Raw genomic sequence first — 12,726 nt, forward strand, 5'->3', positions numbered from 1 at the left:
TGTCAAAAAATCAATCCCAGAAAGCTGCCTGGGGGACAGCTCACCTGTGCTGAAGTATCCACCAGGTAGTGCATTGTCCCTGATAGTCTGAAATGTTGGCAGCCTGCCTTCTAACCCCCTGTGCCTGCTGGGTCTGTCTGTGAACACACATTTCCTATTTCGGGATGTAGGCCACTGTAGAGAAAGAGGCCAAGTATCTGTCTATAACTGGTGTCACTTGAATAAAAAACAGACACTCAGTCCACTTGCTGACTTCGTTGCGGATCTTCAGTCTGTACGATGTGACTGTCAGGACCGCAGTCAGCTAAGAATTACAGGAAGCTCTTGTGTACCAGGCAACAGGAATGTCCTATCTCTGCCTGAATCAATACTACAGGGGAAAAAAACTCTAACCAAAGTTGTGGTTCTTTGATCTTGCTTTATTTAACTAATGATGAACAAAATGCAGAGACCACTCCTGATAATAACAGTAAGAATGACATTTAATGAGCATGCCCACGTGCAGGCACTGTGCTCCGTGCTTTACACTCATGATCTTGTTGGATATCACCAGAACTTTGAGTGGTATGTGCAGTCATCACGAGTCTTTTGTAGATGAGGACCCAGAGGTCCAGAGAGGTTACCATGAACTAACCAAGGGACATCTGATTAACAATGGGTAGAGTCAGGGTCTCTTGTCCTGAGCACTGACTCTTCCAGTTCTTTTGCAGCCTTAATGAACTTGGAGGACAATTATGTTACAGACCTTTTGGGATGGCCATGACCTAAATCTCCACCTGGGTTATAAGGGAGAGCCGGGCTTCTGGCTAATGCATTAGTATGCAGCTGAGTGTATGCACTCAGTGAGAGGTAACCTATCAGGAGAGGCAAAGAGAACCCTGTATATGTTCACTTATCAGGCATCTCTTGAGAACTCTTCTTGTTTTAGCCATGGGACTAGCACTGGAAATAAGACAATAGGACACAGTCATCTGGGGATACAACAATGAAACTAAAGCCATGCCTCGAAGAACCTCCTTTCTTGTAATGGAGCCAAGCTGGCAGACAAATAACCATGGTGCGTAGCTCCTTCTAGACAGGTCCAGGGCTCCACAGGTACACAGAGGGGCTGGCTTTGACAGAGGAAATCAGGGGAAGCTTCAGTATAGAGGTGACCTTTAGACATGAAGCTTGAGTAAGAGTTTGCCAGGAAATGATCAGTAAGAGTTTTGCAGCATGGAAGTTCTGTAGAGAGAGAGAGAGAGCGGCACAGGAGTTCTTGAGCCAGGGTTTGTCATGACTAGGCGGGCAGTTTGTTTTCATCTTAACTGTTCATAAGTAGGTAAGACTGGTAAATAGATGAAGATGATTTGAAATTCAAAAGGTGATAAAAGACCTACAAATAATGAAGTCTCCTTCAATGCCTGTCCTTTCCTGGAGACAGCTATTATTTTTGGATTCATATGTGAGTGTCCAGAGATTCTCTGGACAGTTATAACCACACATATCTACATGGCCACTTTCTCTTCATCTGTACCTGTAGATGGTAACTAGCTATAGGCACTGTTGTGCGCACTGTCTAGAAAAAGGAAACCTGGACGTTTTTCTTCTTGTTTGCTTTACTTGCTCTCCTTTGATTTTAAACTTTTTTTAATTAAGAAAAATTATAAACCTGCAGAAAGTTGCAAAAAGAATACAATGGAGTCTTAGAAACCCTTCATCTAAAATCACTGATTTTCGAAAATCATTTTGCCATGTTGCATGGCAATGATTGTATGGATTAAAAATTGTTTTTATGTTTTTTTATTTATTATTGAGACAGAGAGAAATAGAGCATGAGTGGGGGAGGGGCAGAGAGAGAGGGAGCCACAGAACCTGAAGCAGGCTCCAGGCTCTGAGCTGTCAGCACAGAGTCTGATGTGGGGCTTGAACCCACGAACCATGACATAATGACCTGAGCCACAGTCAGCTGCTTAACCAACTGAGCCACCCAGGCGACCCAATGATTGTATAGATTTAATCCCTAATAAAAGGACAGCTTGGATGTCAGTTACCCAGAAACCTGTGTGAACGTCCTCTCCCCAGTACTTACTTCCTGAGACAACCCAGGTATGCGTGAAATCTAGAACATGTTTGCTTCATGTCAGTTACTCTGAGATGCCCTAAGCAGCAAATCCACCTCCAGGATGGAGACATTAGGAAGAGGCCTTCTTTGGGCCACCTGATATCCACCTTGTGTTCATCTTTGAGAAAGGGTTTTGCCTTGTCTGGTCACGTGCTCACACAGCAAGAGGTGAGTGTCTCAGGGAGGTGAGCATGCTCTCCACACTTTGCTTTCTGGGCCCAGTGGTCCAGGGTGAGAACACAGAGTCCAGTTAAAATCTAATCACTTCATTTCCGACAACCGGCCATGTAGACTGTGTGACTCTCCTGTTCTGCTTGTCAACTTCAGCTCGGCAACCTCAGAGCCTGGTGTAGGATTCCCTCCTTTTCAAGATCAAAGCCCCTGACTGTTCAAGTTATCAGTGCACTTCCTCTGTGCATTTCATGGCTGGGGACAGCTTATATTCTATGTGAGAGGGACTTTGAATAAAGTGACAGGCAGGAAGTAACCCAAGGAGACAGTGTGATACCGCTTTGTAGCCAAGTGCTCAAGGCCTAGGAGGATTGTTTTCAGGTATTCATTCATTCTTTCATTCACTCATCAAATAATTACTGAAAGCCTCCATGGCACTCTTTCATGTTTTGTGTCAAGACATGTGCATGCTTTTTGCAGACTGTATGATGTGATCTGTGGGGTGGCGGTCTTACAGACATCTCTCGGCTGAAAAATGCAGGTGAACCTGACAGTGCTGGGGTAGAAATCTTAAGGAATGACTTCCTGGCCATCTATCCATTCATTCATGCAGTAAATACATATTTACTGACTGCTTGCTTCATCCTAATTCCACATGTCCGCCTATGAAAACGACTATGCCATTCCTATTTTCATGCACCTCATATGCCAATGAGGGCATGTCTCCTGACCTCCCTGAGTCTACCTGTTCCTTATGTTGGTTTCATCAGGAAGGTTCAGCTACTCCCACTGTTTCAGGACAAAAATCAGGCCATTACCTGTCAGCCCTCCCTGGCTTCATGTGATTCCTAAGCCACAGAATCACCATTTCTTACGGAGGCTACTAACCCAAATTACCCTGTGCCCTGTGGGAGACTCAGAGCTCAAGGAAGTTTGAGAGAGAAGAGAAGGAAAGGTAACAAGCCATAGTAAAATCTGCCACCAATTAATTGTGTCGGCTGAGGATCTAGAAGGCTGCAGCCTGACACCTGGTAGATGCCCCTATTTGGAAGCTTTAGAAAAACGGTGGAGAGGCCAGTGAGTTCATCTTTTCAAGAGGCTCTGAATTTTAGAATCTAAGCACCATTCCAAATGCTTGTAGGTTGCCACAGCAACAGTCTTATACACTTTTTAAGAAAATGAATTTTTAAAAATTCAGCCACATACTTACAAGGGCTAGTGAGAAGGTGCCTCTCTAAACGAATGTCTGGTAAGTTTCCTGAAGTACTACGTTTCTGTCCGTAACAAATACTATTCTGGACCTCTCAGCGCTTCCAGTTTCACTTAGAATTTCCACTTGAAAAATGGACCCAGGAGGATTGTTCTTCATTGCCCCTAACCCGTTTACATCAGGCTTTGGGCAAAGAAAGGAAAACCCTTTATCACTTATGTAGTTTCACTCTTGTCAAGGGTTGGAGCAGAACCCGCCACGGCAGCGAGCAGCCTGTGCTCACTCGTGAACGGCCAGGGGGCTGGTGCTTGGGCTCCAAGGAGCACGTCCAGCTCGGTGCCTGCTTCCCCAGTGCTTTTCCTCCAAGCTGCTGCAGGATTTCTCTAAAATCCAAATTGTATCAAGTTGCTTAAGTCTAAAACCTTAAGCTTCAAAAGACCGTGGCCCCTCGGTCCCTCGCAGGATAAATTACAGGGCTCTCCACTTGTAAGACTGACAGGATCCAACCTCCACTCCCTCTCACCTCCTGAAGCCCCCCTGTCACCCTCCATTTCCTCTCCATCTGTATCTTACTGCCGATAGTCTTGGAACTCACTGCAATGCTGCCCTCCAGGTTCCTTTGCATCTCTTTCCCCATTTCTTTGGATATGCAGAGAAGGATCCTCTCCTCCAGATGGGGTGCCCTGATCCCCTGAGACAGAGTTGGACACTTCTTTACCCGTAGTGCTTTGGTTCTTGGGGGTTTCAACATGCCTTCCATAAGCCCTAGGCAGTTGAATTTCACCTTCAAGAGCTCCTTCTGCCACACAGATAATATATTTTATGATTGCTTTGGCATAAATATAATCTTCTACTGTAAAAACCTAATTCTCTTTCTTTTTTAATTTTTTTTTTTGCTTCTGTTTATTTATTTATTTTTTTTTGAGAGAGAGAGAGATAGCATGAGCAGGAGAGGACCAGAGATAGAGGGAGACACAGAATCTGAAGCAGACTCCAGGCTCTGAGCTAGCTGTCAGTACAGAGCCTGATGCGGGGCTCGAACCCACGAACCATGAGATCATGACCTGAGCTGAAGCCAGATGCTTAACCAACTGAGCCACCCAGGCACCCATCTTCTGACTTTCAAAGAAGCTGTGTGAGGATGTGGAGTAAAAGGAACCCTGTGCACTGTTGGTGGGAATACAAACAGGTACAGCCAGTGTGGAAATAGTATGGAAGTTCCTCAAAAAATTAAAAATAGAACTAACCTATGATCCAGTAATTCCACTGCTAGGTATTTACCCAAAGGGGACAAAAACACTAACTTGAAAAGATATATACACCCCCATAATCGTTGGAGGGTATTTACAATAGCCAAGACATGGAAGCAACCCAAGTGTCCACAGACAGATGAATGGATAAAGACAATGTGGTGTGTGTGTGTACACACACACACAAACAGACAGGAATATTATTCAACCATAAAAGAGAAGGAAATGTTGCCATTTTCACCAACATGGATGACCCTTGAGGGCAGTATGCGAAGAGAAATATGTCAGATAGAGAAAGACAAATATCGTATAATCTCACTTATATGTAGAATCTAAAATAAGTAAATAAATAAAACCGAATTCATTGATACAGAGAACAGGTTGGAGGTTGCCAGATGCAGGGGGGTGGCGAGTGGGCAAATTAGGTAGAGGTGATCAAAAGGTACAAAGTTCTCATTATAAAATAAGTCAGTCCTGGGGATGTAACATATGGCATGGTGACAATATTTAATAATACTCTACTGGATATTTGAAAGTTGCTAAGAAAGTAGATCTTAAAAGGAAAAAAAAAACTATAGCTCTGTGTGGTGACATGTTAACCAGATCTGTTGCGGTGATCATTTTCAAAATAAGTAAGTATCAAATCACTATATTGTACACCTGAAACCATATAATGGTATATGCCAATTATATCTCAATTAAAAAAACAAAAGTACAAGACAAACGTTCCTGTGAGCCCTTAAAGTATTATGGGCCCCAGGCACCATGCCTGATGGAGAAGTCAGGGGCGTGCCTTCGTAACCTCATTGCCTTTTATTTGTCTACAAGTCTGTAAGATCTTGGCGGATGGAATTTGGTTGCCTCATGCTGTGTCTTCTGTCACAGTGTGGGGGATGTATGTGTACCCTTGGTGAACAGGCCTTCAGAAGGGTGGGACATGGCTCACCCACCGCTGAGGGCTTTGGCTGGCGCTCCCAGATAAGGCAGTGCTTACGGCCCCAAGTCCACTTTCAAAAGGGACCACCTCGTCCCTTCCCACTATCTGTACAGCCCTTCCTACTGCATCACCCACTTTGATCCCTGCATGTGGACATTTTCCATCTCATGCTCTGGAAGAATAAATGGAAAAAACTGAATAAACCCGAGAGAGGTTAAGCAGAGTCTAGAAAACAGTTGTCCGCTGCTTGGAGTCACATATAGTATACGGAGCCATGACTGATTGATTGATTTAGAGAAAGAGTGCAAGTGGGGGAGCAGCTGAGAGAGTGAGAGAGAGAGAGAGAGAGAAAGTGAGAGAGAGAGAGAGAGAGAGAGAGAGAGAGAGAGAGAGAAGCCTAAGCAGGCTTTGCATTGTGACTGAAGAGCTCAGTGCAGGGCTCAAACCCATGAACTGTGAGATCATGAGCTGAGCCAGATCAAGAGTCAGCCTCCCAATGGACTGAGCCACCCAGGCACCCCCAATGGAGGCAGATTCTAGGTCCCTTTTTTCTCCTAAGACTCTTGCCAGTACTCTGTGGCACTAAAAATCTACCGATTCAAATCGCCAAGCCTTCGTTTTCCACACCAAGACCTATAAGAAACAGTAGGTCTCAGCATAGGTATAATTGCTTCTAAACTCCACGCTGTCACACACTCCCCTATCTCTCCTTCACCAGAAGGCTGGTGGCCCCAGCGAGTGGGCGTGCTTCTGGGAGAAAATCTGCAGCTCTTGGCCCCTTCAGGACTTTGCCTCAGTTGCAGCTTCAGCCACGGTCATGGTCCCTCATGGGGTAGCCCACATCTGATGTCTGGATCCATAGGGCTTTGGCCCTCTTGGCTGTACCAGAGATTATTTGGAAGGGCCGTCCTCACCCAGGGCACCGCCCAGGGTTACCTGAGCCTGTTGTCGGGCCTCCAGTATATCTCACTTTCTCTCTCTTTCTGTTCCTGCTTCCCTTCCCTCACACATGCATTATTCTCAAGGGCACCCTGTAATAAGCATCCGCATGTGAAAACCCCCCTCTGAGTTACCTTCCCAGAGAACCCAGCCTGCCACAAAACTCTATTGAATATTTTGCAACAAGCCTTCTTGTGTCTGCACGAATACACCGGATTCATTTATACCTTCATTGTTTTCACTGAACGTGTTCTCATCAGATGCTTCGCACTGTGCTAAGTACCAAGATACTGTGAGGAGCAAGAAAAAAGTGACCTCTGGTCACGTGGAGCTTAAATCACTTCTACTCTGGATACAGATTTTTGTCCTGTTTCTGCACTTCAATCGTGCTTTTGCCAGAGCATTCTGGCTGCCCCTGCACTTCGGTGGGGGCCAAGAGAGGCTTCCCATGGAGCCTGGCTGATTGCTTTGCAGAGTAAATGCTGTTTCCAAGAGTGCATGAACAGCCTTCTCCTTATCTGTGAGAAGGCTCCTTCGCTCCCTTCTTTGCCCAGAGTGGGCCAGAGTGAGGTCTAGGTTAGGACGGGCAGGAGCCGGAGCAGGGCAAAGGGGGGGTGCAGTGACTGCCCAGAGCGAGAGGGAAGACAGAGGTGCCGACGGCCAGGTCTGCCGGAAGCAAGGTCAGGGTCTGAAGTTGAACTGAGAAGATCAAGTGGAGGGGATGCAGGTATAGGTTTAATCAGCAGCAGAGTGGGATGAGGGATTGCAGAGTGACTGCCATTGCCCGTAGTCATTCCTTAAAAATATGTCATGACGGCCGTCTTAATCAGAACAAAACGCAGACCCCAATGTGCCCACAGTGCCATCTAGACATGATCACTCCCTACCTCTCTGTCCTTGCCTGGTCCCTTCAGCCACATTGGATATTGCTGTTCCTTGAACAGGCCCAGCTCTTTCTAGCCTCAGGGGCTTGTCACTCTGTGCTGCCTCCGTCTGGGTCTCCTCATATGCCTGGGACTTGTCATCATTCAAGGTTCAGCTTAAATGCCACCCCCGAGGCCATTCCTGACATCACAGCCTCACTTGCCACCCACCCCCAGTGATTTGACATTTCATCATTCTGTCTAATCCTTCACAACAGCCATCTCAATCTGTGAATATCACGTCTCTATTCTTTCATGGCTTCCGTGTTTTATTGTCCTCTCCTCAATGAGATTCTAAGCCCCGGAGGCTCAGAGATGTGGTCTGCCTTGCCCACCCCTATCTTCAACATCAAAAGCAATGCTGCTCACACTAGTAGTGGCTCAATTACTATTTCTTGAGCGAATGACTGAGCCAGCACCTACATTTCGAATGTTTCCCTGATGGGTCAACAGGAATATGCTGGAGCGTGGGCTCCTCCACGCTGCTGAGTAGAGCAGACTTTTCAGACCTGTCTCTCTGCCCCTCATTCTCATTCCCTCTCTCTGTCGCTGTCTCTCTCTCTCTCACTTCCTCCCGGGCCATCCATCAGATTTGAGTGGCAGCAGTTCCCGGAGCACTCCACTCTTGGGATGCCAACAGCTGCATAATGGCTCCTCTGCCTGTGCGTCTCCACATTAACACAGGCCTTTCGGGCCTGCCCCGGCTTGCCTGACCCGTCTCCCATCAGGAAAGAACGTGCATCTGTAATACTCTGGAAAATTAGGGCTGACATGCCGTTTGGTACCCAAAGTGGTTTCACTCAAGCAAACACAGAGAATAATAGCCGTGCACTTAAATGCTTGAGCAGGTATCAATCAGAGGAACATTACAATAATCCATGTTTATAAAGCTCGTTAGTATAAATTTTTGAAATAGCACTTACTCCACTTCATTCTTGACAAATGGTGTTTGTAGCCGTTGTGATATTTTATTTCAATTATGTGCCGGTGTTGTGGGGAGAGGCTTTCTGACAATAGCCAGGCATAAGCCATTTTTAGTGTGCTTCTATCACTATTTCCATTGCTAAACTTGACTGGACAGTTCATTAAGATGAAAAATTAACAGCACATGCTTTGGGGAGAATAATCATGGAACATGACAGCTCATGGAGAGGTGACAAATGTTCCGGTCTTCAGAAGATGTGGCGACTGGACAGTCAGTCAGGAGTCACGAGTTTACCGAGCCCCTACTTGTGTGTTCAGCGCTGAGCTGAGGTGCTGGGAGGAAAATGCAGGAAACATGGCCTTTGAACTCCAAGAATATGCCGTCTATTTGGAAAGGCTGGGGAGATTTCAGCTGTCATTCTGGGAGCCCCAGAGGGGTGTGCAGCAAATGCCTGACACTGTGGTGCTGAATGTAAGTCCAGGAGTAATTCAGCATGGACCTCAGAGATGTTTTAGACCTTGAAAAATAGCAAGATGTTCATTAGCAAACTATGCGCTAAATATAGTAGCTGCTAGTGGCTAAGGGTTTGCTTTTGGGTGGTGATGGGAATGTTCTAGAACAAGGCAGTGGTAGATTGATGCACAACTTTGCAGATATACTAAACAAAGAAATAAAACACAAAACAAAACAATACTGAACCATGCACTTCCAAAGGATAGACTTTATGATACCTGAATTTTGTCTTAAGAAAACTGTTATTTTTCTAAAGTATTCTACAAATTCAACACAGTTAAATTATAGGAAATTTGTTATATGCTCAGAGAATTGAGCTTAGTGCAAAGAGAAAAAAAAAGGGATGGGGCAGATTAACATCAATAGAAAGGAGGCATATACCCATTTTACAGATGAGGACATGAAGAGTCAGATCAGTTCATGTCTTTCCAATGAAGCCACAAACCTGGCAAATAATGGGGCTGGGACTTCACCTCCAGCCTTTCTGACTCTAGAGCTCAGATGCTTCCCACCCCACTTTGCTGGTACCCAGAAAAACAGATCCTGGAATGTAGTAATAACATGAACGACTGCAAAGATAATGATCTACCTCAGTAAAGCATCCTCATCATTTCCCCTCTCTCTCATCAGTTCTCACAGCAGCCCTGTGAGGGATGAGCAGGTATGAGTGTGCCTGCCAGAGGCAGAGGTGGTGTGCGTCTCAGGAGAAAAGGGGGATGGAGAGAAAGGAGATCAAGTCAGTTTTCCCAGACTGTGGCCTCTTTTCCAAACATTTGAGGTGTTCCTGCCTCCACTTAGGCCTCTGCCTCTCCCTGGACTTGCACTGCATCCTTTTTCTCCAACACAAGCAGAATGTCTGAGTGAAACCATAGAGATATGGGATCCATGGACGTTTAGAAACAAGACCCGGAATTAGGTATCCTGTCCATTAAGTATAGAAGTAAATGTTGTTCCTTTTCTCCTCTGTGAAGGAGCAGAGGCACTTTTCTATGTAAAGCACACGTCTAGATTAAAGCCACTTAAGTCATTATCTCCCCTGCAGTTAATAAGAGATCTTCTGATGTCATTCTCAACTTACTAGTGCAAATCATAGGTCAAATTCTCATCCTGTTGGACAGGATGGAAATCTGACTCAAGATTCGTAAATACTGCTGCATTTAATTCCCTTTCACAGGGACATTTGCTTCCCCACCAGAGAGGGGAATAGCAGCATCCTGGGAAACAGCCTGTGCAGGAATCAGGATGCATTAACCTTAGCAGTGAGATCAAAACAAAAGCTCTGTTTGCTGTCTCCCACCAGAGCCCAAATCCCAGCTGTCCCTGCTGATTGGCTGCATTCAGGAAGCGTAAATAAAATTAGATCCTCGTGGGGTAAGGAGGAACTGGGGTTTACCAAACGGAAGGCTTAACCGAACGGAAGGCTTAAGCAGCCCACATCCTCTTTTCCCATTTCATTGACTTTTCCTTTTAGCTTTTAAGAGATGAAAAGAACAGTAAAATAATAATAATAATAATAATAATAATAATAATAATAACAGTCATACTAATTAAAGGTTAATACTTCCTGAAATATATCCTTGCCTATTTCAGAGTATTTGCCTTTTTAAGCCTCATTGAAGTTTGGCTCAGAAGTAGGAATGCCCAGATCCTGATCTTGTTTCAGCCCTACGCTTGTGGGGAGACACTGCTCTGTGCTTCTCTTGGCTCATTTGTCAACTGTGGGGTGATTATAATAATCACCCAACAATCAGTGTCTACTCTGTTGGGATTCTGTGACAACCAAAGGTGGTATTACCTTTAATGCACTTGCACCAATGCATGTCGCCTAGAAAGGCTCCCTAAACAGGACTCCAGCTGGTGGTGATGGCAATGCACGAGTCTCTACAATTCCAAATATCTAGGTGTTTCCAAATGTGGGGCTGTATAGCCAGAGGTTCTCAGCCATTGATGGAATTCAGGTGACAGCCAGGTATTTTTTCCCAAAGTGTGCACGCAGTCTTATGCTGGAGGGCCGGCTTCACTTTGAACTGGCCTGAGTATCTGCTTATCAAGGTGGCAGATCTGTGGGTGTGGCAGCCCCCGCACACTGGTCACCATGGGCAGGAGCTCGTCTCTGCAGAAGGGCAGCGCCTGCGGAAAATGCCCCTCAGGCTACAGAGGCAGCACAGGACAGGGGCTGGAGTGGTGTCAGGGAAAGCGTCGGCGGAATTGGGTTGAAAATTCAGTTCTGCCTCTAACCACTCACTGGTGCTGATGCTTTTATTGTTGTTTTCAGAGAACTGGCCATAGTGACTATCCTGACTGTCTCACAGGCTTGAGGAAGATCTTGCGTTTTTTAAGTTGCGAGATTGTATTTGTCCCCCTCCGTCCCCAGCGCCACGTAGCCCAGCTCAGAGCACAGGCCAAGGACTCACCCTGCGTGCATCATTTCTGCTTCCTGTGAGCTGGCTCCGTGTGACTGCAGCCAGGTGGTTTGACCCCACGAAGCTTCAGCATGCTCATCTGTTAAATGGGTATATTAGTTTGCTATTGCTATTGCAACAAACTACTATAAACTCGGTGGGTGGGTGAAAACAATGCAACTTTATTATTTGAGAGTTTTGGAGATTATAAGTCCAAAATGGGTCCTATGGACTGAAATCCAGTTTTTTTCAGGGCTGGTTTTTTACTGGAGGTCCAAGGGGAAAATCTTATTTCACGTCTTTTTCCGAGTCTAAGGGTCTCCTGCATCCCTTGGCTAATAGCTTCTTCCTCTATTTCAAAGCTCATTACACCATCCTCTGCTTCCCTCACCACCGCTTCTTTCTTTGTCCCTCCTGCCTCCCTCTTATAAGGGCCCTGTAATTACCTGAAACCCAGGCTGATCTGCCCACCTCAAGGCCCTTAATTTAACCACATCTGCAGAGTCCGCTTTGCCAAACAATTTGACCCAGGCAAACTGAGAATTAATGTGTGGACATTTGGGGAGGGAGGGGATAGTTTTCTTGCTCGTAGGACTATTGCAAAAATCAAATGAGATAACGCATGTAAAATACCTAGCACAGTGCCCTTACTCAACAAATGTTTCTTCTCCTCCTTAGAAGTGTTGATAGTTACCCATGCTCCATACCTCCAAGAGGCAACCAGGGATCACCACACCTCTAAGCGCCACAGCTCTGCTCTCTGCAGGAGCAGGGTCCCTGCTTGGCAGTGGCTGGAGGCTTCCTCTTATCTTAGCCCGGAAGCTGGTCTGCCTAGATGGTTTTGTCTGCCTTTCACACTCTCCAACAGTGGCTCACCCCAAGGTGAGCCTCTTTTCTAAGCCTGAGCTTTCTTAAACTGAGGTCAGATCAAAGGGCCGGACTCTGGGGTTCTTTCATCCATTGAAAATCTATGAACTCCAAGAAAAATAGAAAAAAAGAAGAAGATAATCTATGAGCTACAATAATTGATCACTAGTGAATCAAAAAAAAAAAAGTGCAAGTTGAGGTTAAGGTATATTTACTGGCTTTTCAGGGAAAACCGCCCATTGCGGAATAGCAGCAGTGGAAACAACGATCAGCCTCTCCTGGCATCCAGGGGCCTCTGCACGGGTCTCTAACAGGATGCTTCTGGCTCAGGCTGGGCTATGCAATGACGCATCTGGGAAGCCTGCTCTGGGCACTTTCTGTAATGAGTCCATCAGCAGACAAGTGAGGATCTGAGCTCTGGCTTCCAAGATTAAGGCGGGGGCTGAATTCTCTGGCGCCCAGTGGGAGGTTAACTCTGAAAGCAA

At 45.9% G+C, this 12,726-nt stretch overlaps 1 protein-coding gene across 2 annotated transcripts in view; it reads left to right on the forward strand.

Annotated features, from left to right (window-relative positions):
- CDH11 (cadherin 11) overlaps positions 1-12,726 on the forward strand; it is a 204,898-nt gene that overhangs the window by 67,657 nt on the left and 124,515 nt on the right. The window lies entirely within an intron of this gene.

This window comes from Suricata suricatta, chromosome 16 (assembly GCF_006229205.1).
Source record: "Suricata suricatta isolate VVHF042 chromosome 16, meerkat_22Aug2017_6uvM2_HiC, whole genome shotgun sequence".
Taxonomy (NCBI): Eukaryota; Metazoa; Chordata; class Mammalia; order Carnivora; family Herpestidae; genus Suricata; species Suricata suricatta.